The sequence below is a fragment of the Apium graveolens genome, chromosome 10, assembly GCF_009905375.1.
Source record: "Apium graveolens cultivar Ventura chromosome 10, ASM990537v1, whole genome shotgun sequence".
NCBI lineage: Eukaryota > Viridiplantae > Streptophyta > Magnoliopsida > Apiales > Apiaceae > Apium > Apium graveolens.
In genome coordinates, this window is record NC_133656.1 from 129820098 (window position 1) to 129843149 (window position 23052).

General features: G+C 41.9%; 1 non-coding gene across 1 annotated transcript; it reads right to left on the minus strand.

Annotated features, from left to right (window-relative positions):
- Positions 1-18600: 18600 nt before the first annotated feature.
- LOC141694088 (small nucleolar RNA R71) lies at positions 18601-18707 on the minus strand. Its single transcript, XR_012563419.1, has one exon. It is a non-coding gene; the product is annotated as a small nucleolar RNA R71 (small nucleolar RNA).
- Positions 18708-23052: the final 4345 nt, after the last annotated feature.

The following is a 23052-nucleotide window of genomic DNA, read 5'->3' on the forward strand; positions in this document are numbered from 1 at the left end:
CCTGGAAGAGGAAGATTTGATATGCCATTTGAATCTCTTGGAATTGAGAAATTGAACAAAGCTCCTAAACTCCTCAAGCCATCTATTGAGAAAGCTCCCACTCTTGAGCTTAAGCCTTTACCTGAGCATTTAAGGTATACGTTTTTAGGTGATGCATCTACTCTGCCAGTTATTATTGCATCTGACCTTTCAAGTAGTGATGAGGAAAAGCTTTTGAGGATTTTGAGAGAGTTCAAATCGGCAATTTGATGAACTATAGCAGATATAAAGGGAATTAGCCATTCTTATTGCATGCATAAAATTCTGCTAGAAGAAGGTAGCAAGCCTACGGTCGAGCAGCAAAGACGGCTTAATCCAATCATGAAGGAAGTAGTGAGGAAGGAAATTCTTAAGTGGTTAGATGCAGGGATCATCTATCATATTTTTAACAGTTCATGGGTAAGCCCGATTCAATGTGTGCCAAAGAAGGGTGGTATTACAGTGGTAGCAAATGAGAAGAATGAGCTTATTTCTACTAGAACAATCACGGGGTGGAGAGTTTGCATGGACTACAGAAAGCTAAACAAAGCCACTAGGAAGGATCATTTCCCTTTGCCTTTCATTGATCATATGCTTGACAGATTAGCTGGTCACGAGTACTACTGTCTTCTGGATGGCTATTCGGGTTACAATCAGATTTGTATCGCTCCAGAAGATCAGGAAAAGACTACCTTCACTTGTCCATTTGGTATTTTCGCCTTCAAACGAGTTTCTTTTGGTCTGTGTGGTGCGCCAGCCACATTTCAGAGATGTATGATGGCCATCTTTTCTGATATGATTGGACAGAATGTAGAGGTATTCATGGACGACTTCTCTGTATTTGGTGATTCTTTTGATGAATGCTTGCAAAATCTTGGACACGTTCTCAAGAGGTGTGTTGAGACCAATCTGGTTCTCAGTTGGGAGAAATGCCACTTTATGGTGCGACAAGGCATTATTCTCGGGCACAAGGTTTCTAGTAAGGGTCTAGAGGTGGACAAGGCCAAGGTGGGGTTCATTGAGAATCTTCCTCCACCTATTTCTGTTAAGGGAATTTACAGTTTTCTTGGACATACGGGTTTCTATAGGCGTTTCATCAAGGACTTCTCTAAATTTCGAAGCCATTGTGCAGTTTGCTAGAGAAAGATGTTACTTTCAAGTTTGATGACGAGTGACTTGCATCTTTTGAGACATTGAAGAAGAGTTTAATCACGGCACCGGTCATAACTGCACCAGAATGGAATGAACCTTTTGAAATGATGTGTGATGCAAGTGACTATGCAGTTGGAGCAGTTCTTGGACAGAGGAAGAACAACATATTTTATGTGGTCTAATATGCTAGTAAGACCCTAAATGGTGCCCAAATGAATTATACTACTACGGAGTAAGAACTTTTGGCTATTGTCTATGGTTTTAAAAAAATTCTATCGTATCCACTTGGGACTAAGGTGACAGTTTTCACTTATCACGCCGCAATTCGATACCTCGTCTCAAAGAAGGACTCGAAGCCTAGATTGATCAGATGGGTTCTTTTGCTCCAAGAATTTAAACTAGAGATCAAGGATAGAAAGGGGACTGAGAATCAAGTCACTGATCATCTCTCACGTTTGGAGAACCCTAATGCTACTTCATTGATAAATGAGACTTTTCCCGATGAGCAACTGTTTGAAGTGCAAGAAGAAGAACCGTGGTTTGCAGACATTATGAACTACCTTGTGAGTAATATCATGCCTCCTGATTTATCTTATGCTCAAAGGAAGAAGTTTTTACATAAAGTAAAGTGGTATATGTGGGATGAGCCATTTCTATTTCGACAAGGAGCTGACCAAATTATCAGGAGATGTATTCCTTACAGCGAAACGGGAGGGGGGGGAATCTTGTGAGATTGCCACTCAACGGCTTATGGAGGACATTATGGTGGAGAAAAGACAGCAGCTCGTGTTCTCTAAGTAGGTTTCTTTTGGCCGACATTGTTTAAAGATGCTCACCAGTTTGTTTTGAAATATGATCGATGTCAACATGTTGGTAATATGTCTAAGAAGGATGAGATGCCTCTTAATGTGCTTCTAGAAGTTGAGGTCTTTGATATTTGGGGAATTGACTTCATGGGGCCATTTATCTCATCTTGTAAGAATCATTATATCTTATTGGCGGTTGATTACGTGTCGAAATGGGTTGAGGTTAAGGCGTTGCCAACGAACAATGCGAAAGTGGTGCTTAATTCTCTTCACAAGCAGATATTCAAAAGGTTTGGAACTCCAAGAGTCATAATCAGTGATGAGGGGTCGCATTTTTGCAATCACAAGTTCACTACTATGATGAAAAGGTATAATATGGATCATTGCATTGCCACAGCTTATCATCCTCAGACAAATGGTCAAGCTGAGGTATCTAATAGAGAGATCAAGCACATTTTAGAGAAAGTAGTGTGTCCATCAAGGAAAGATTGGTCTTTAAAGTTCGATGAAGCTATTTGGGCGTATAGAATAGTATATAAGACTCCATTGGGAATATCGCCGTTTCAGTTGGTCTACGGTAAGGGGTGTCATTCGCCTGTGGAGCTCCAGCATAAGGCCTATTGGGCTTTGAAGAAATTGAATCTTGACTTGAATGCGGCCGGTAAGAAGAGGATGCTTCAATTGAATGAACTCGACGAGTTTCGACTTCAAGCTTATGAGAACAACAAATTGTATAAGTAGAAAGTCAAGAGGTGGCACGATCGAGGTCTAGTGCTCAAATCATTTATGCCGGGGAAACAAGTTCTTTTGTTCAACTCTCGTCTCTGTCTTTTTCCTGGGAAGTTGAAGTCAAGGTGGTCAGGGCCCTTCATAATCAAAACTGTGATTTCACATGGAGCGGTGGAAATTTTTGAGAATGATCCAGGCCAAGCATTCAAGGTAAATGATCAGAGGTTGAAGCATTATTATGGTGACACGGAAAATCGTGAGGTGGTTAGTGCCATTTTATTGTCCATTTGATCTCGAGATTCTACGTTGAGCTAGCGACGTAAAAGAAGCGCTTCTTGGGAAGCAACCCAAGTATGTTGTACATTAGTAGGTAGAGGAAGCAAGAAGAAAGAAGAAAAACACAAAAAAACCAGAAAAAGAAAGAAATTCAGGCCAACTCCAATGACCAAGCACGTCCGCGCTGATCCAGCGCGCAACCGCACTGTTTTTCTAGAAGGTAAGTGCACCCGCGCTGATCTAGCAAGCGGCCGCACCGGTTTTGCAGAGAGTGAGCATGCCCGCGCTGTCCTAGCACGCGCCCGTGCCGTGTCCCTGTTCGAAAAAAATAAAACAACAGTTTACAAGGTAATTTTGGGATTTTTTATCTAACCCAATTTTTACTCTACCACATCGCATAATTCCCTCTCCAAATCAAACCCATTATTCCCACGATTTCCACAATCAATTCCCACTCCTATTCCTTATCAAATTATAACCTCCCCGCCTATAAATACATAAACTTATACACAACTTCTCCACCAATTCACAAACTCTCAAACACAAATATCTCTCAAACACTTAAACTTTTATTTTCTTTCATTCAATCCCAATGGCACCCAAGAGACAAAGAACACAAGTTAACAGCAAAATCACCGATTCTTCATCTGCGGGTGGTGTGAGGCCAAGGTTTTCTACTCTTGAGGCTGAGGAGGAGTACACGAGGCTTCTCTCAAAGCCTATTGCTAAGGAGCGAGGTTTTCTGCCATCAGGGAAGGATGGTAAGCTGTTAGAGATGATTCTCGAGATGGGCTTGGTTTCTTTTTGTGAGGCACCCGCTGCTGTGCCCATGAGTGTTATGCGGGAGTTTTATGCTAACGCCAACGTGGAGAAGAATGGATTCACAGTGGTGAGGGGGAGGACTGTTGAGTACAGTGTTCCCGCGAGGAATGTGGGTCAGGACACTTGGAACGATAAGACTTCGGAGGACTTTAATTTGGATCTCATCGTTGCTACTCTCTGCGTGCCTAAGACTCATTGGAAGTACAAGAGGGGCACTACTGATTACTCCACGTTCCCTGCTTCATGCATGAACAGGTTTGCACGAGCTTGGAACTCGTTTATTTGTGCTAACATCATGCCATCTTCGCATGTGCATGAGATTATTGTGGAGCGTGCTCGTCTGCTGTGGGGGATTCTTCAAGGTGATTACATTGATTTAGGGATGGTGATATATCAGGGGATTCTGAGATTCTTGAGAGGTGGTACTACAGGTGCTATTCCTTATGCGTCCGTGGTGATGAAGTTGTGTGTGGCAGTTGGTGTTCATTGGCCCGCACATGAGCAGCTTCAGCTTCCCAGTGCTCCTATCAACAGTTCTACACTGCTGAACATGCATGAGTGGTATGGAGGGAAGCCCGATCCTAAGGGACTTGGGTATTCATATGATCATCTTCCAGGTGGTAGGCCTATGGATCAGGCTACTGCGGAAGGTTCTCAGCATGCCCGTAGAGCAGCTTGGAGGGCTCAATTAGGAGAAGAGGCTGGTTCATCGCAGCAGCAGCAGCAGCAGGAGGCAGCAGGAGCAGATATTGGAGATGGTTTGAGTTCGATACAGTATAGACGTCTAGCTAGGAGGATGGATGTGATGCACGATATCCATAGTCGGTTTGCACACGATCTCACCCAGGCACTTGGGACTGCATTTAGAGCCACCAGTGTTGACATCCAGTCGCCAGTATATGGTGAGGATTCCATGTATCCACCTCCTGATACACCTGACACTCCACCCGTTGAGGGTGATGATTCTGATTCGCAGTAGGTATGCCTGATTCCTTACTATTACCTTCACTGAGGATAGTGAATATTTTAAGTTTGGGTAGTAGTTGAAGGAATATATTTTTGTGTGAGTCGCATATACTTGCATGTTCATGATAGTTTAGCTCATATAGTTTGCATAATTTGTCATGTAGTTTTTTATTTATTTATTTATTTTAATTTTTGGTAGTTTTATGATATTTTGTTCAGTTAGTTTTCATGCATTTGCATTATAACATGATCCCTTAGATGATTTTTCCGATTAACTGGTGATATTGATGCTAGTGTAGTGATGTCGTATTTAGTGATGTTAAGTCTTATCGAATTGATTTGCATGCTAGAGACACTTGTATTTCACTAAGTCTTATAGGTTACTAGAGTGCTAGATCATAGTCATGGTTTGTTTGTTTGTCGAAGTGTAATCGCTTGTTTATATTTAGAATTTAGGATATTCTCTTAATAATAAAAGACATGGATATTTAGAAATTGGAGAAAATTGGATTTTATTGCTAGTTGTGTGGCTAGGTGTTAATTGGCTAGTAGCCGACTCATATTTTTATGAGTAGTCTAGCGTTGAGCGAGATGGATCGAAACACACTCGTTCAGAAATTCGTTGAAAAAAAAAGAAAAAGAAAAGAAAAGAAAAGAAAAAAGAAAAGAATAAGTGTTATGTATAATTGATCACGAGTGGACTCTTTAGTACTCGAGTTAATAAGTTCTTAGGGGACTTTGTGCCTAGTGACCTAAGGCTTTTATAGTCTGGGATCCGCTAACCTAAAGCTCGCTACATGGGTACTATTGTATAAGTCTTTTGTGGACCTCACTCATTGCACGATCAAATAAGCATACTTGTGTTGTTTTATTGTGAATAAAAGCATGAATCCATGTTAACTCCGATATAAGAAGTGAAGTGTTATAAGTTATTTTGAGTCTAGCTTTTATTCTATCTATAAACTTGCGATTGTTTTAATAAGTAGTGAGTCATGATTGTCGATCTAGTTGCGATAATATATTTGTAAGAATTTGCACACACGCACGTCTCTGGTTTGTAGGTTGATTTATGAGATTTGATTGATCTTTATGCGAATAATTGCATTTGCCGAGGTGTTGCTTGTTGATTGGTTTAGTAATTCTATGGGGATCGTTGCATTCATTTAGTTGCATTTATGCATTTTTATTTTCTTGTTCTTTGAGTCTGTTTATGCTTGAGGACAAGCATCGATTCAAGTTTGGGGGTATGTTGAGTGGAATTTATGACACTTTATAATGCTTTAATAAGCTTTGAATTGATGTATTTGTACTCAAGTTGTTAAGTGTTTTAACGTGTTTTCGAGTGTTTTTGCATTTCAGGCATTATCTAGGTAATCAGGTGAATTAGCATTATTTTGGTGCTAATTTGGTGTCAAGGTGGTGTTGGAATAAAAGCTCGATGAAAGCCGACTCGAATCTGCAGGAAAAAGAAAAGAAGTTAAATTTCTAGCAGAAACCCAGCGCGCCCGCGCTGATCAAGCGTGCGGCCGCGCCCAAATTACAGAAAGCCAGCGCGCCCGCGCTGATCAGGTCACTGACAGACCCCTTATTTGACCCCAAGAATAAACAACTCTAGGTCTTTTTTAATAATATATCAAGCCATAGACATATCAAGGAGAGGCGTAAGAAGACCGTATTAGCACGATTCAACAAAGACGAAGAAGATCTTGTTTTACTTGTGAATCTTTATTTTAGGTTGTAACTTGGATGCTAGTTTTCTTATTTGTGAACCTTAATCTTATTTTGTACTTGGTTTTATTTATTCGTTATAAAGACTACGTTTGTTATACCATATTTTCATCGGAACCCACGTTGATGATCAGTCTGATCATGGGTTAATCGTTATCGTGGGATTCTAACGGATTTATTTATGGATTTCTTTAGTTAAATTGTTTCGATTCCTTAGTATGTGGTGATTGTATGATAGCTTAGTATAAGTTGAGCGTATTCGTCTTATGAGCATCGCAAACTTATAAGATAGTATGTTAATTCTTAATGAAGCGAAAGTGAATTTAAGGATTCAGAACTTGCCATGCTAGCATAGGTTCATGTATTGTTATGCATGATTCGTATGTAATTTTAACCATCTTACTTGCCCTATGTAATCAAGATAAATAACTTGTGTTTAAACCGTTATGTCGTCAAATTCTATAGACATATAGGGTCTCAATATAATTGGTGTCTATTCAGCTTCTATCTCTTTTGTGGATGTCTGGTAGTATGGTACTCGTGCAATGAAAGTTGGCGTTTATCAGTTTCGTGTTATCTGATTAGTGTCATCACCATTGCATGTTAAGGTTGAGAATAATAAGGCTAAATAATGAAGTATTTAATGAAGTTAGAATCTCATGTTTGTCATACATATTTATTCAGTCTATTTTATCTTTTTAGTTATAATTGTTAGTTTAATTCTTAGTTATAAACAAGCTCAATTTTTTATCGTCTTAGCATCGAATAATAACCCTACATTGTTGCTTAAGTGCGTGAATTAATTAGTTAGCCAAAATCAGTCTATGTGGGAACGAACTAGAAAAGATTCTATACTACTTGCGAACTCGTATACTTGCGTGTATTATTAGCGCGTGTTTAGCGACTAACACATGGGTATGAGGAATTAAATATATTTTTTATTTTGTTTATAATTCTATGTAAATATGTAAAACAAAATTAAATCGATAAATCAAAACAATATAAAATTCAAATTTTATTAATTTTTTAAATTTAAAAAAAATAATAAAATAATAATATTTTAATTAAATATATTCATTCCACCACTCAACCAAACACGTGATATCAAGAATGATACCTCAACTCTATACCACCTTAACCCGATTCCTCATTCCAACCCCATACCACTTCACAAACCAAACGACCCCATGATAAAATATTATATACAAAATGGATATATGTAATGTTGTTGGAGTTGCGAATAGTTATTGATGTCTTGAGTTACTAGAATTCAATATTTTATACTAAATTTAGGAAATGAACTAATAAACCGTTGAAAATGCTCTAAGTGTATGATTAACAACACATAAGACATATTAACAACACAAAAGACATATTGGCATAGTGGTATTGAAGTATGCATGTTATTGGTTAGACTGAGGTTAAATTCTCATTAACGCATTTTTTAAAGTATTTTAAACGTACGGGCAAATCTGTCATTTTATTGAAAATAAAAATCTCACCAATATTATGTTCATGTTCTCCTCTTATATATAAAATAGACTTAATAGAGTGACCGGTTACTTAAAATCATTTATCTGGACCAAAACTCGGTGATTGATTACACCATTTACCTTTGACTTAGTACAACATTTCAATTTTAATGATAACTAGAAGATAACACGTGCGAAACACATTACCGAGAAAATTTTATTAAATTTATTTATAATATTATAATCAGTATAATATATTAATATGATATATATTTAAAAAAATAATACAAAGTTTTAAGGAAAATAGAAATATTGTAAATATAACACGATCCGAACAAATTTTATTATTTTAATAAAACTAATCGTAGTATAATTTTACTTATTCGCAGTTTATATTTTACGGAATCTACGTAGTTGGGTCAATTTATGAATCTATTTATTTTAAAACATAACTAAAAATAGGATTGCAACATATAAAAATAATAAAAATATATGACTTATAAGAATCAAAAAATGGGTAAAAATAATATATATAAAATTACAAGTCATACAAAAATAAAAAAACCATATATAGAATTCACTTACATTTAAAAAAGGTGAAATTAAAAGAGGTTAAAAACAAAAAATGATAAAAACAAAGTATCATTTAAAAAACGTTTCCTTAATAAAGGTCGGGGAAGAGGATGCATAGTCTCTCATATCAACTTACTACCTGAGCAGAAGTCCACATCAAAATATATATTGAACTAGGATTTTAATGTATTGTATATAATTCATGGATTTTAATGGATTATATCTAATTTTTATTTTAAACGGATTTTAGATAAAATGTCATAAAGTGTCGTAGAGTTGATGAAGAGTATTTAGGATTTAAACACAACCCTTCAAAATCTCTTGAATTATGGTGAGATTTCAAAAATCGTATAATACATTGAACAATCTCACAAAATCCATCATTTAATGAAGTTCAAAAAAATCCGTTAGTATGTAAATATCATCAGATATTAATGAATTTTGAATAATCTCAGTTGAATACTATCAGATTTTTAAGCATAATTTAAAATCTTGATTGAATACCACCAGATTTTGCAGCATAATTTAAAATCCTAGTTGAATATCATAAAATTCTAATACATTTTTTAAAATCCCAGTTGAATACACCTATATTTCGTGAATGAAAAAAATCATTTATAATCTCAGTTCAATACACTCCGTAGTCTCTTATTAGAGCAAGTCCAACATCTCACTTATATGAGCTCTCAAGTTCAATTATAAGGATTTTGACAAAAAATGGTACTCTAACAGTGTCTTAGTACAACCTTAAAATCACTAACACATGCACATCATTTTTTATCTTTAAAGAACTTTTAGTACTCATTTATAACATTTTTAACAATAAAAAATTAATTTCTCCCTTTTACTTCTACTTTTCTATCTCTCTTTGTTCCATTTTTTGTCCATATCTTTTCAAATTTATTAATGTAATAATAATAAGGAAGGAAGATAAAAATCATTATTGGAGTTGAAATTCAAAATCATATCTTAAATTACTAAAAGTCAATATTTTATAATATTTATAAAAAACCAACTAGAACCCTGTTGAACTTGCTCTTACTTTTTTCATCATCCTCGTAGTTCTCAAGTGACTACCATCATCGACTGATAGTGATCAGTGATAGCTGACAAGTAGGTGAATTAGTAGAAGCTTCTTATATACTGTGAAAAGATATTCACGGGTTACATTTGCAAAATTGCACAAGTCAATAAACATTTAGAGCTAATCCAGTAGGTTGGATGTAATTTTGCACCTAATAGATATCAATAGGTCTGTCAGTACTCCGCCAAACTATACCTGATGCAAGAAACCTCATATATGTGATGTTATAGCCAAAATTTGGGTATGGGTCATTTCGGTTCAAGAACAGGTCAATTGCAATCAAAATGGGGCAAAAGGATGAAGGATTAGGTTTTAGGACGCAACACATGAGGGGAGGACACGCCCACATTTAATGAAATACAAGATATGGATTATGTTTGGGTTTAATATACAAAACAACATAAGTGTACGCGTCCTAGGGGTAGGCCGCGCCCTAATCAAGAGGAATGCACTACGTGGCTTATTTGGATGAACGGATTTGTCCTCGCTCTGGGCTTGTTCTCGCTCCGGGCTTGTCCTCGCTTCGGACTTGTCCTCGCTTCGGACTTGTCCTCCCTTCGGGCTTGTCCTCGCTCCGGGCTTGTCCTCGCTACGGGCTTGTCCTCGCTCCGGGCTTGTCCTCGCTCAGGATAAGGCAAAGGGCTTGTCCTCGCTCCGGGCTTGTCCTCGCTCCGGGCTTGTCCTCGCTCCGGGCTTGTCCTCACTCTGGGCTTGTCCTCGCTCAGGACAAGGCAACGGGCTTGTCCTCACTCCGGGCTTGTCCTCACTCAGGACAAGGCAACGGGCTTGTCCTCGCTCCGGGCTTGTCGTCGCTCCGGGCTTATCATCGCTCCGGGATTATCGTCGCTCCGGGCTTGTCCTCACTCAGGACAAGGCAACGGGCTTGTCCTCGCTCCGGACTTGTCCTCGCTCCGGGCTTGTCGTCGCTCCGGGATTGTCCTCACTCCGGGCTTGTCCTCACTCAAGACAAGACAACGGGCATGTCCTCGCTCCAGGCTTGTCGTCGCTCCGGGCTTGTCCTCGCTCCGGGATTGTCCTTGCTCAGGACGGCGCAATGAGCTTGTCCTCACTTGGGACAAGGAAAACAAGAACAATCTTAGGACAAGGCAATGATGGAAGGAGCAATGGATGATTATTTCCACTAACGTATTTGTTGTAGGTACTCTTTGAATAATTCCCTCCTTGAGATGGTCAAGGAGGGGGATGTCCGTGAAAAGGTTGAAGGCCTCCAGGGGTATGCGTGATGACTGAAGGCCTCCTCATGTATTCAACGGGTGTCCTCGTTGGGGTTGCGGGGTTAACTCTAGTGTGTGCTCTGAGAACTCTGTTCTTGTATTCAACGGGTGTCCTCTTTAGAGAACTTTGGAGTCATCCTGTACTTCGCACCCAAGAGCTTGGGATTACCTGTCCTGCTATCTGGTGGGTTATCCCCATTCGAGGGACAGAGACGCGTCTGGCATTTAGGGTGAACCGTGGCTATACCTGTGTCCATAAATCAAGGGAGATAGTTATAACGGAGTGTTATCATTGCGCAGGGAGATGCATTATCCGTGAAGTCCTGCGATTACGGATGAGTCTGGGGCCTTCACGGTTGGGCCTCATAGTTGGACATTCCTAAAGCTAGCGGAAGATGGATTCTGGAAGGGCTTCTACCTGGCCTATGAATGAGAAGTCTAAGCCCATTATATTTCTTGTTCCTCAAGAAATACGTCAGGCTTGATCCCCTATATAAAGGGTATGTAGGAACATTGAGAGGGGTAAGAAGTTGAGAGCTAAAAATGAGCCACCACTTGCCCTAATCAATCTAAGCCCCCAATTTATCACAACCACCACACTCTGTTCACTTTTCCGGTGAAGAACCACCATCGTAGATCTTGATTCCGGCGATGAACCTCAAACTTTGTTGATACCAAATTCCTCCATCAACAAATTGGCGCTAGAAGGAGGGGTGCTGATTAAGATCATAGTCTTGGGAGGAAAAGATGTCTTACAATCATGATCGAAGTTCTTATGATGGAAGTGATGACAGATCTAAAGGAGAGGGCGAGGGAGACTACACTCTCCATGAACCTTACATGCCTAGAAACATAGTAGATCCTCCGAGAGATCCAGATGTGGGAGGAACACCTCCAGTTCTCATCAGCAACACTGATATCTTGGAACATCTGTATTGCATGGGGGACACTTTAAACAACTTTCACTCGGGGCTGAGCACGGTAGAGCGTCGCAAAATGAGGAGGGGTCGTCGTTTTCCCCGTTGTGGCCACGCCGTGGGGAAAGCACCCGTGGTTGAGGAAGATGCCCAGGATGCCCATGGCCAGGCCAATGAAGGAAACCTACGAATCACTCTGCGACGCTTACAATACTCTGATGATGTAGAGCCTATTGTGGAGCTTATCGATGAGGATACTAATGGAAGAGAAAGGCCTCGTATTGGAAATCAGGTTGTTTTATACCCGCATAGGTCTGGGCGTACGATGGACGAGCGTCGTCGTGCGGAAAAATATTCAAAATCAAGATGAGAAAAGAAGAGATATTTCAACTCTAAAGAGGAGGCTGGGCATAAGGTTGGAAGATGACGATTTGAGAATGTTGCTGCTAAAATGGAAAAAGAAAGGAAACGGTGGAAAAGTGAGGCCCCGTGATACAACGCGTGTGCCCCTACATATCCAAGGGATGATAGGGTGTGGCACCGCGAACACGAACGTGCCCCTCCATGAGGAAGGTTCGGAAATTACGGTCGTGGCTATTAGAGGAATGGACGGGGAATGATGGGATACCAACATAGAAGGGCGCCATATAATGGGAGACAAAAGGGCGCCCCCTCGACTGATGAAGCGCCTGTCATTGTTCCTGTGGCTTCTCACAGTGCTACAGGCAATGGATGCAGGACGCGTCCTCATTACCGGGACGACGTCTGAATTCAAGAAAGGTTGCAAAACAACAATAAAATACCGAGACGCGACCAGGAGGAACCTCGTGCGCCAAGGGAATGTTCAAAATCAAGATGACAATATACCACAGCCGCAGCCTCAGGGCGAGGGGCGGCGAGATCCTTCGGTACACCAGGAGGTAACTAAGGGGAACAACAACAAGTTGTGGAGCAACCTCAACAACTCAACGTTCAAATCATTCCTGGAGTAGGAACATTTAATGTGAATTATCTTAAGAGGTTGCTCAACCATCTTGAAGGAGGTAGGGTAACAACAACTGCGCAAGCTCCATCCCCTTTATCTGCTGTTGTGAGGGAAGCGCAGCTACCTGTGGGATACAAGAACACGACCAATGACTTGCGTTTTCATGGAAACTCCGACCCCGTGGAATTCTTGGGACGTTTCAACATTGAGATGGATGTATATCAGGTACCCGACTTAGTACGGTTCCATCTTTTGGCGGCTACCTTTAGAGAAGGTGCTCAACAGCGGTTCCAAAAACATGGCCCAGGAGTTATCACATCTTGGGAACAAATGAAAATCTTGTTTTTGACTCAGTTCCAAACTGCGGTGAAGTATACGCCGCATGTTACCACACTGGCCAATGTGAAACAGAAGGAAGGGGAAAGCTTGACCTCATACTTCAAAAGGTTCAATATGGAGTCTATCTTGGTGAGAGGCGCAACCGACGAAACACTGAAAATACTTCTTATAGCTGGTCTACGCGTGGGCACATATTTCTGGAAACATTTGCAAGAAAAAGACCCTGAGTCATTAGCTGATGTACTTGCGCAGGCTGAGTCTTTCAAAGAAATTGAGCAGTCGCTTGCCGACACAAGAAAGAATGATAATACCAACAACTCAAAGGGGCGAATTAAGAGAAGAGACATGTCTGCGAGTCCAGATTATCGGCGGAATACTCAGAGTCCTAATAGAGTCAATGCTACCAAATCGCGAAGAGAATGGAGCCCACAATTGAACTTTTAATGTTGAAAAATGTTTCAAGGATCAACATTGTTGAAGAGGCTATGGTGGAGCGTGAAGGAGATGTGGTACAACGAGAAGTGAATAGAAAAAGGTTGGAAGGAAGGAGTGAATTCTTTCAAATTTTGAAAAATCCTCTTGAGGTTGACGCTCCCCCAAGAGAGGACGCGCCCTCATGATGTGCAATGTTAGAAGCCTTGCCTTGTCCTAAGGTTGATGCTCATCCAAGGGAGGACAAACCCTCAGGTTCTGAAATGGCTGAAACGTTTCCTTGTCCTAAGGTAGACGCTCATCATTATGAGGATGCGCCCTCCAAAAATGAAGACCTTTTCAAGGTAGACGCTCCTCGCTGTGAGGAGACGCCCTCCACGGATGGAGACCTTATCGAGGAAGACGCTCCTCGTTGTGAGGACGCGCCTTCCAAGGATAGAGACCTTGTCGAGAAAGACGCTCCTCGTTGTGAGGACGCGCCCTCCAAGGATGGAGACCTTGTCGAGGAGGACGCGCCTTCCAAGAATGGAGACCTTGTCGAGGAAAATGCTCCTCATTCTGAGGACGCGCCCTCAAAGGATGGAGACCTTGTCGAGGGAGACGCTCCTCTTAGAGAGGACGCACCCTGCAAGGATGAAGATCCTTGTCGAGGTGGAAGCTCCTCTTAAAGAGGACGCGCCCTCGAAGGATGGAGACCTTGTCGAGGTAGACGCTCCTCGTTGTGAGGATGTTCCCTCCAAGGATGGAGACCTTGTCGAGGAGGACGCTCCTCGTTGTGAGGACGCGCCCTCCAAGGATGGAGACCTTGTCGAGGTAGACGCTCCTCGTTGTGAGGACGCGCCCTCCAAGGATGGTGACCTTGTCGAGAAAGATGCTCCTCGTTGTGAGGACGCGCCCTCAAAGGATGGAGACCTTGTCGAGGGAGACGCTCCTCTTAGAGAGGACGCACCCTGCAAGGATGAAGATCCTTTTTGAGGTGGAAGCTCCTCTTAAAGAGGACGTGCCCTCGAAGGATGGAGACCTTGTCAAGGCAGACGCTCCTCTTAGAGAGTACGCATCCTGCAAGGATGAAGATCCTTGTCGAGGTAGATCCTCCTCTTAGAGAGGATGCGCGCTCCAATGATGGAGACCTTGTTGAGGCAGACGCTCCACTTAGAGAGGACGTACCCTGCAAGGATGGAAATCCTAGTCGAGGTAGAAGCTCCCCTTGGAGAGGACGCGCCCTCCAAGGATGGAGACCTTGTCGAGACATACGCTCATCTTAGAGAGGACGCGCCCTGCAAGGATGAAGATCCTTGTCGAGGTAGAAGCTCCTCTTAGAGAGTACGTGCCCTCCAAGGATTGAGACCTTGTCGAGGAAGACACTCCTTATTATGAGGACGCGCTCTCCAAGGATGGAGACCTTGTCTAGAAGGACGCTCCTCGTTGTGAGGACGCGCCCTCCGAGGATGGAGACTTGTCGAGGAAGACGCTCCTCGTTGTAAGGACGCGCCCTCAAAGGATAGAGACCTTGTCGAGGGAGACGCTCCTCTTAGAGAGGACGCAGCCTGCAAGGATGAAGATCCTTGTCAAGGTGGAAGCTCCTCTTAAAGAGGACGCGCCCTCGAAGGATGGAGACCTTGTCGAGGCAGATGCTTCTCTTAGAGAGGACGGGTCCTGCAAGGATGAAGATCCTTGTCGAGGTAGATGCTCCTCTTAGAGAGGATGTGCCCTCCAAGGATGGAGACCTTGTTGAGGCAGACGCTCCTCTTAGAGAGGAAGCTCCCTGCAAGGATGAAAATCCTTGTCGAGGTAGAAGCTCCCCTTGGAGAGGACGCGCCCTCCAAGGATGGAGACCTTGTCGAGGCATACGCTCCTCTTAGAGAGGATGCGCCCTGCAAGGATGAAGATTTTTGTCGAGGTAGAAGCTCCTCTTAGGGAGGACGCGCCCTTCAAGAATTGAGACCTTGTCGAGGAAGGCGCTCCTCATTGTGAGGACGCTCCCTCCAAGGATGGAGACCTTGTCGAGGAGGACGCTCCTCGTTGTGAGGACGCGCCTTCCAAGGATGGAGACCTTTTCGAGGTAGACGCTCCTCGTTGTGAGGACATGCCCTCCAAGGATGGAGACCTTGTCGAGCAAGACGCTTCTTGTTGTTTAGAGGACGCTCCCTCCAAGAATGAATGCCCTAATCAAGGTAGATGCACCTCTTGCAAAGGAAGGATATTATGGGATGAAATACTTGAGGGTAGTTCCAAAAAATATTGTCTTAAGATTACACTTTGAAGTACGAAATGCCTTGTGAGTGGTGCACACTTTTGTATAATATCTCTTATTTCTTATGTCGAGTTAACTCATGTAAGCTTAGAGATGTGGTGCATAAGTGGTAAACCTCTCTTGGTTGAGAACGCGCCTTCATAGAGGAAGATGTAGAGGACGTACACTCATGGGATTGAAGGATGACATAAATTTTTGCTTGGATTTAGATATTAGAATTCCAATTTGGTTTTCAACTTCATATAGAATTCGGGGGTAGTTGTTATAGCCAAAATTTGGATATGGATCATTTCGGATCAAGAACAGGTCAATTGGAATCAAATTGGGGCAAAAGGATGAAGGATTAGGTTTTAGGCCGCAACACATGAGGGAAGACGCACCCGCATTTAATGAAATGCAAGATATATATTATGTTTGGGTTTAATCTATAATACAACATAAGTGGACGCGTCCTAAGGGTAGGGCGCGCCCTAGTCAAGAGTAATGAACTACGTGGCTTGTTTGGATGAACGGATTTGTCCTTGCTCTAGGCTTGTCCTCGCTCCTGGCTTGTCCTCGCTCTGGACTTGTCCTCGTTTCGGGCTTATCAACGCTCTGGGTTTGTCCTCGCTCCGGGCTTGTCTTCACTCTGGACAAGGCAACGGGATGCTTGTCCTCGCTCTGGGCTTGTCCTCGCTCCGGGATTATGATAAGTGGCATTTTATACCACTTAGAACGTCTTAAAATGACTTAAATTGGTGTCTTGAAATCAAGTATTTTGTGTATTTGATGCGTTTTTCTAGTGTTTATGCATTTCAGGGTATTAGTTGCATTTCGGAGGAGGAATCATCAAGAATAAGCCTTGGCATGTATTCACCATTGCGAGAGGAAAAGAACGGGCAGATTACGGCGAAGAAACGGAGCAAACCTGGAATTTTTCCAGTAGGGTCCTGCGCGCCCGCGCAGCAATGCTTAGCGGCCGCGCAGCAGCCTTGCGCGCCCGTGCAGAAATGCTGAGCGGCCGCGCAGGGTCGGGGAAAAAGATATATTATTTTAGACTTCTACTTCTGTTGGCTTCCAACTTCTATGTAATCTGAGTTTTATGGGACTATTATATAGGTAGATTTGAGACGTTTTTCACAGAGTATTAAGAGGAGATTATGTTTTAGATTGTGTTTTGCAAGAAGCGAAGGAGATAAGGAAGAAGACCGATTTAGCACACAGCAACGAAGAGGAAGCATATATTCTTGTGATTCTTGTTTCGTTGTCACGTTGGATGCTAGTTTTCTTGTTTTGACTTATTTACTCTTGTGACGTACTCTGTTTTAATATAATTAGTTTAATTATTATTTTCTTGTGTTTGTTTATCATGATTTCATATGAACCCATGATGGCGATAAGTTCTATTATGGGCTAATCGTGATCATGGGGTTGCAACGGATTTATTATGGAATTCTTTAGTTAATTGTTTAATACTTTAGTATGTGATGATTGCATGATATCTAGTATTGGTTGTGCGTATTCGTCTTATGTGCGTCGCGAACATATAAGATAGGGTGTTAATCTCTTGTGAAGCGACGGTGGATCTTGAGATTTAGAACTTGCCATGCTAGCATAGGTTCATGTACGTTGTGCATGATTAGTGGGTAACTCTAACAGTTTTATTTGCCCTATGTAATCAAAAAGGAATAACTTGTGCTTAAATCGTTGTGTTGTCAATTTCTGTAGACATATAGGAACTCAACATAATTGATGACTATTCAACTTCTATCTTAATTGTGGATGCTTGGTAGAATGGTATTAGTACAATGAAAGTTGGCTTTTATCAGTTTCGTGTTATTCGATTAATATCATCACTGTCACATGCTAAAGGTAATAACTATGGCTATAGAAGGAAGTAATAATGAAGTTGTGATCTCATGAGTGTTTTATTATTGATAAATTGAAGTGTTAGTTAAGTGGTTAATTAAGTAGTTAATTATAGTTAATATTTAATCAACAATTTTAAGTGTTATCTTAACATTGAGAAGTAATCATACATTGGTGAGTGAGTTAAATTAGACAATAAATTAGTCTGAGTCTCTGAGGGAACGAACTAGAAAGTATTCTATATTACTTGCGAACGCGTATACTTGCGTGAATATTAGTGCGTGATTTCGCCCTAACAAGTTTTTGGCGCCGCTGCCGGGGACTCGGCGTATTTGTTTAGTTTATGTACTTTCCATCATTGGTCATTAGGACTCAGTGATTAGGACGTAGTAGTTAATTACTCTTTTCGGTTGTGTTTCAGGTACTTTAGCAAGCGTTTATGCAAACTCGTTCTCGTGCTCACAAGAGGACCTTAGATACAGCTGAGGAGAAAGACGAAGTTCTTGATACTCCGGAGAAGTTAGATTTTGAGGATTCGGATTCAGGAACTGAGCAGAAAGAACCAGTAAACATGGGAGATAGTATTGTTCAAGCTGATCCAGCTCTTATGGATTTTTCTCGGCCTAAAATTGATGACATTCAGTCAAGCATCCTTCATCCGGCTATTCAAGCTAACACCTTTGAAATCAAGCCGGGCACTATTCAGATGGTGCAGAATTCTGTTTCTTTTGGAGGAGCGGCAACTGAAGACCCCAACATGCACATAAGGAATTTTGTCGAGATCTGCAGCACTTTTAAGTATAATGGCGTGACTGATGAGGCTATCAAGTTGAGGCTTTTCCCATTCTCACTGAGGGATAAGGCTAAAGACTGGTTACATTCTGAACCAGCTGGGTCCATCACTACGTGGCAAGATCTTGCGCAAAAGTTTCTGGTGAAGTTTTATCCAATGGCAAAGACTGCTGCTATGAGGAGTGCTCTTACTCAATTTGCGCAGCAACCTACAGAATCTATGTGCGAGGCTTGGGAACGCTACAAGGAAATGTTGAGAAAATGTCCACATCATGGAATGCCGGATTGGATGGTAATCACTGGTTTTTATAATGGTTTGGGGGCCCAATCTCGGCCCATGCTCGATGCAGCAGCGGGAGGCGCCTTATGGGCTAAAAGCTATACTGAGGCGTACAATCTTATTGAGACGATGGCTGCAAATGAGCATCAAAACCCAACTCAGAGGATGACGTCAGGCAAGGTAGCAGGTATTCTGGAAGTTGATGCAGCCACCGCTATTGCAGCCCAGCTCCAAGCGCTATCAATGAAGGTTGATTCTCTGGCTACGTATGGAGTTAATCAAATAGCTATGGTTTGTGAGCTTTGTGCAGGTTCTCATGCTACGGATCAGTGTTCTCTTGTCAATGAATCTGTTCAGTATGTGAATAATTATCAGCGACAAAAGCAGCCTGTGCCAGCGACTTATCATCCTAATAACAGAAATCATCCAAATTTCAGCTGGGGGAATAATCAGAATGCTATTCAGCCACCATATCAGCAAGGAGTGAGTAAACAGTTTAACCCACCTGGATTCCAGCAACCACAGCAGTATGCTACAAGACAATCATATCCTCAACAGGGAAGTGCAGCTGCACCTACTAGTGCTGATTTTGAGGAACTTAAGCTGTTGTGCAAGAGTCAGGCGGTTTCTATCAAGATCTTGGAAAATCAAATCGGTCAATTAGCCAATGCAGTGCTCAATCGTCAACCTGGCACTCTTCCCAGTGACACGGAAGTACCAGGCAGGAAGGAAGCTAAAGAGCAAGTCAAGGCTATTACCTTAAGGTCTGGAAAAGTAGCTGATGCTGAAAAGGCAAAAGAAGTCGAAGCTGAAGTTAGGGATGAAGAATCTAAGCAAAAGGAGAAAGTGGCGGAACCAAGGAAGACTATTGTTGAACACACTCTGCCTGAGGCTAATACAGGGGAGAAACAGCTCTATCCTCCACCACCTTTTCCTAAGAGATTGCAGCAACAAAAGCTGGATAGACAGTTCGGGAAGTTTCTGGAGGTGTTCAAGAAACTTCACATCAATATACCTTTCGCTGAGGCTCTGGAACAAATGCCTAGTTATGCGAAGTTTATGAAGACTATTCTTTCAAGGAAGGTGAAACTGGATGACCTTGAAACTGTTGCTCTCACGGAAGAATGCAGCGCTGTTCTGCAGCAAAAGTTACCACCAAAACTGAAAGATCCAGGAAGCTTCACCATTCCTTGCACCATTGGCAATCTAACTTTTGACAAGTGCCTTTGTGATTTGGGAGCAAGCATTAATCTGATGCCCTTGTCGATCTTTAAAAAGCTGGATCTGCCTGATCCAAAACCCACATACATGTCGCTACAATTGGCGGACCGTTCCATTACTTACCCAAGGGGCATAGTTGAGGATGTGCTCGTCAAGGTGGATAAGCTCTTCTTTCCTGCAGATTTTGTTATTCTGGATTTTGAGGAAGATAAGAAGATTCCCATAATCTTGGGGAGGCCTTTCTTGGCTACTGGCCGTACCTTGATAGATGTGCAAAAAGGGGAACTTACTATGCGGGTCCAAGATCAGGATGTGACCTTCAACGTATTCAAGGCAATGAAATTCCCTACAGAAGATGAGGAGTGTTTACAAGTGGATGTGATTGATTCCGCAGTTACTTCAGAACTCGATCACATGCTAATGTCTGATGCATTGGAAAAGGCCTTAGTGGGGGAATTTGACAGTGATGATGAAGATAGCAACGAGCAATTACAATATCTGAACGCTTCTCCATGGAAATGAAAGCTCGACATACCATTTGAATCTCTTGGTACTTCAGACCTTAAGAATGCTGAAGGGAAGCTCAAACCATCAATAGAGGAAGCACCTACCTTGGAGCTTAAACCATTACCTGAACACTTGAGGTATGCTTTTTTAGGTGATTCATCTACGTTACCTGTTATTATTTCAGCTGACCTTTCAGGTAGTGAGGAAGATAAGCTCTTAAGGATTTTAAGAGAATTCAAATCGGCTATAGGATGGACCATAGCAGACATCAAGGGGATAAGTCCTTCATATTGTATGCATAAAATTCTGCTAGAGGAAGGAAGTAAGCCAACTGTGGAACAACAACGAAGACTGAATCCCATCATGAAGGAGGTGGTGAAGAAAGAAATTCTGAAATGGCTAGATGCAGGCATCATTTATCCTATTTCTGACAGCTCGTGGGTGAGCCCCGTGCAATGTGTACCTAAGAAAGGAGGTATCACTGTGGTCGCAAATGAAAAGAATGAGCTCATCCCTACTCGAACAGTTACAGAATGGAGAGTATGCATGGATTATAGAAAATTGAACAAAGCCACAAGGAAGGATCACTTCCCTCTCCCATTCATTGATCAAATGCTTGACAGATTGGCGGGACATGAGTATTTTTGTCTTCTGGATGGGTATTCCGGGTATAATCAGATTTGTATTGCACCAGAGGATCAGGAAAAGACTACCTTCACTTGTCCATTTGGCACATTTGCTTTTCGTAGAGTTTCGTTTGGGTTATGTGGCGCCCCGGCCACCTTTCAGAGATGTATGATGGCTATATTCTCTGACATGATTGGAAATAACGTCGAAGTGTTCATGGATGACTTCTCCGTCTTTGGACACTCATATGATGAATGTTTGAATAATCTGCGCGCCGTACTCAAAAGATGCGTGGAAACTAATTTGGTGCTTAATTGGGAGAAATGTCATTTTATGGTGCGTGAAGGCATTATCCTTGGGCATAAGGTCTCTAGCAAAGGTCTGGAGGTGGACAAGGCCAAGGTGGGAGTCATTGAAAATCTTCCCCCACCTAATTCGGTGAAAGGAATCCGTAGTTTTCTCGGTCATGCGGGTTTTTATCGGCGATTCATCAAGGACTTTTCAAAGATATCTAAGCCGTTGTGCAATTTACTTGAAAGATATGCCTTTCAAATTTGATGATGAATGTTTGGCAGCATTCGAGACTCTCAAGGAGAGTTTGATCACGGCACCAGTTATTACAGCACCAGATTGGACAGAACCGTTTGAGATGATGTGTGATGCGAGTGACTATGTGGTAGGTGCAGTTCTGGGACAGCGCAAGAAAAATCTCTTCCATGTGGTCTACTATGCGAGTAAGACTTTAAATGGGGCCCAATTGAACTACACCACTACTGAGAAGGAGCTTTTGGCTATAGTCTTTGGCTTTGAGAAATTTCGATCTTATCTGCTTGGTACGAAAGTAACAGTATTCACTGATCATGCAGCTATTCGCTATCTGGTTTCTAAAAAGGATTCGAAGCCGAGACTTATTCGTTGGGTGCTTTTACTTCAGGAATTTGAGTTAGAGATCAAAGATAGAAAAGGTACCGAGAATCAAGTAGCTGACCATCTCTCTAGGTTGGAGAATCCCGATTCTACTTCACAAGATAGAACGTTAATCAATGAATCTTTTCCGGATGAGCAGTTGTTTGCAATTCAGGAGAAAGAACCATGGTTTGCAGATATTGTAAACTATCTTGTCAGCAATATAATGCCTCCTAATTTGACATCCGCGCAAAAGAAGAAGTTTCTGCATGAGGTGGAGTGGTATATGTGGGATGAACCATATTTGTTTAGACAGGGAGCTGACCAGATCATCAGGAGATGTATCCCGTTCTGTGAGACGGAGGGGATATTACGAGACTGCCATTCCATGGTTTATGGTGGACACTATGGAGGTGAGAAGACGGCAGCTCGTATTCTGCAAGCAGGTTTTTTCTGGCCTACCTTGTTCAAGGATGCTCATCAGTTTGTTTTAAGGTGTGATCGTTGCCAAAGAGTGGGAAATTTGTCAAGGAAGGATGAGATGCCATTAAATGTGATGCTTGAAGTCGAGGTCTTTGATGTATGGGGAATCGATTTCATGGGGCCTTTTATCTCGTCTTGCAATAATCAGTACATCTTGCTGGCAGTAGATTATGTCTCAAAATGGGTCGAAGTTAAGGCTTTACCGACAAATGATGCAAAGGCAGTGCTAAATTTTCTTTATAAGCAAATTTTCACAAGGTTTGGAACACCTCGGGTAATCATAAGTGATGAAGGATCGCATTTTTGCAACCGTAAGTTCACTTCTATGATGCAGCGTTATAATGTGAATCATCGAGTAGCTACTGCCTATCATCCGCAAATAAATGGTCAAGCGGAAGTGTCTAACAGAGAGATAAAGCGCATTCTAGAGAAGGTTGTTTGTCCGTCAAGGAAGGATTGGTCTTTAAAGCTCGATGAAGCAGTTTGGGCTTACAGAACAACATACAAAACTCCACTTGGGATGTCACCGTTTCAGTTGGTGTACGGTAAGGGATGTCATCTACCGACGGAGCTTGAGCATAAGGCCTACTGGGCATTGAA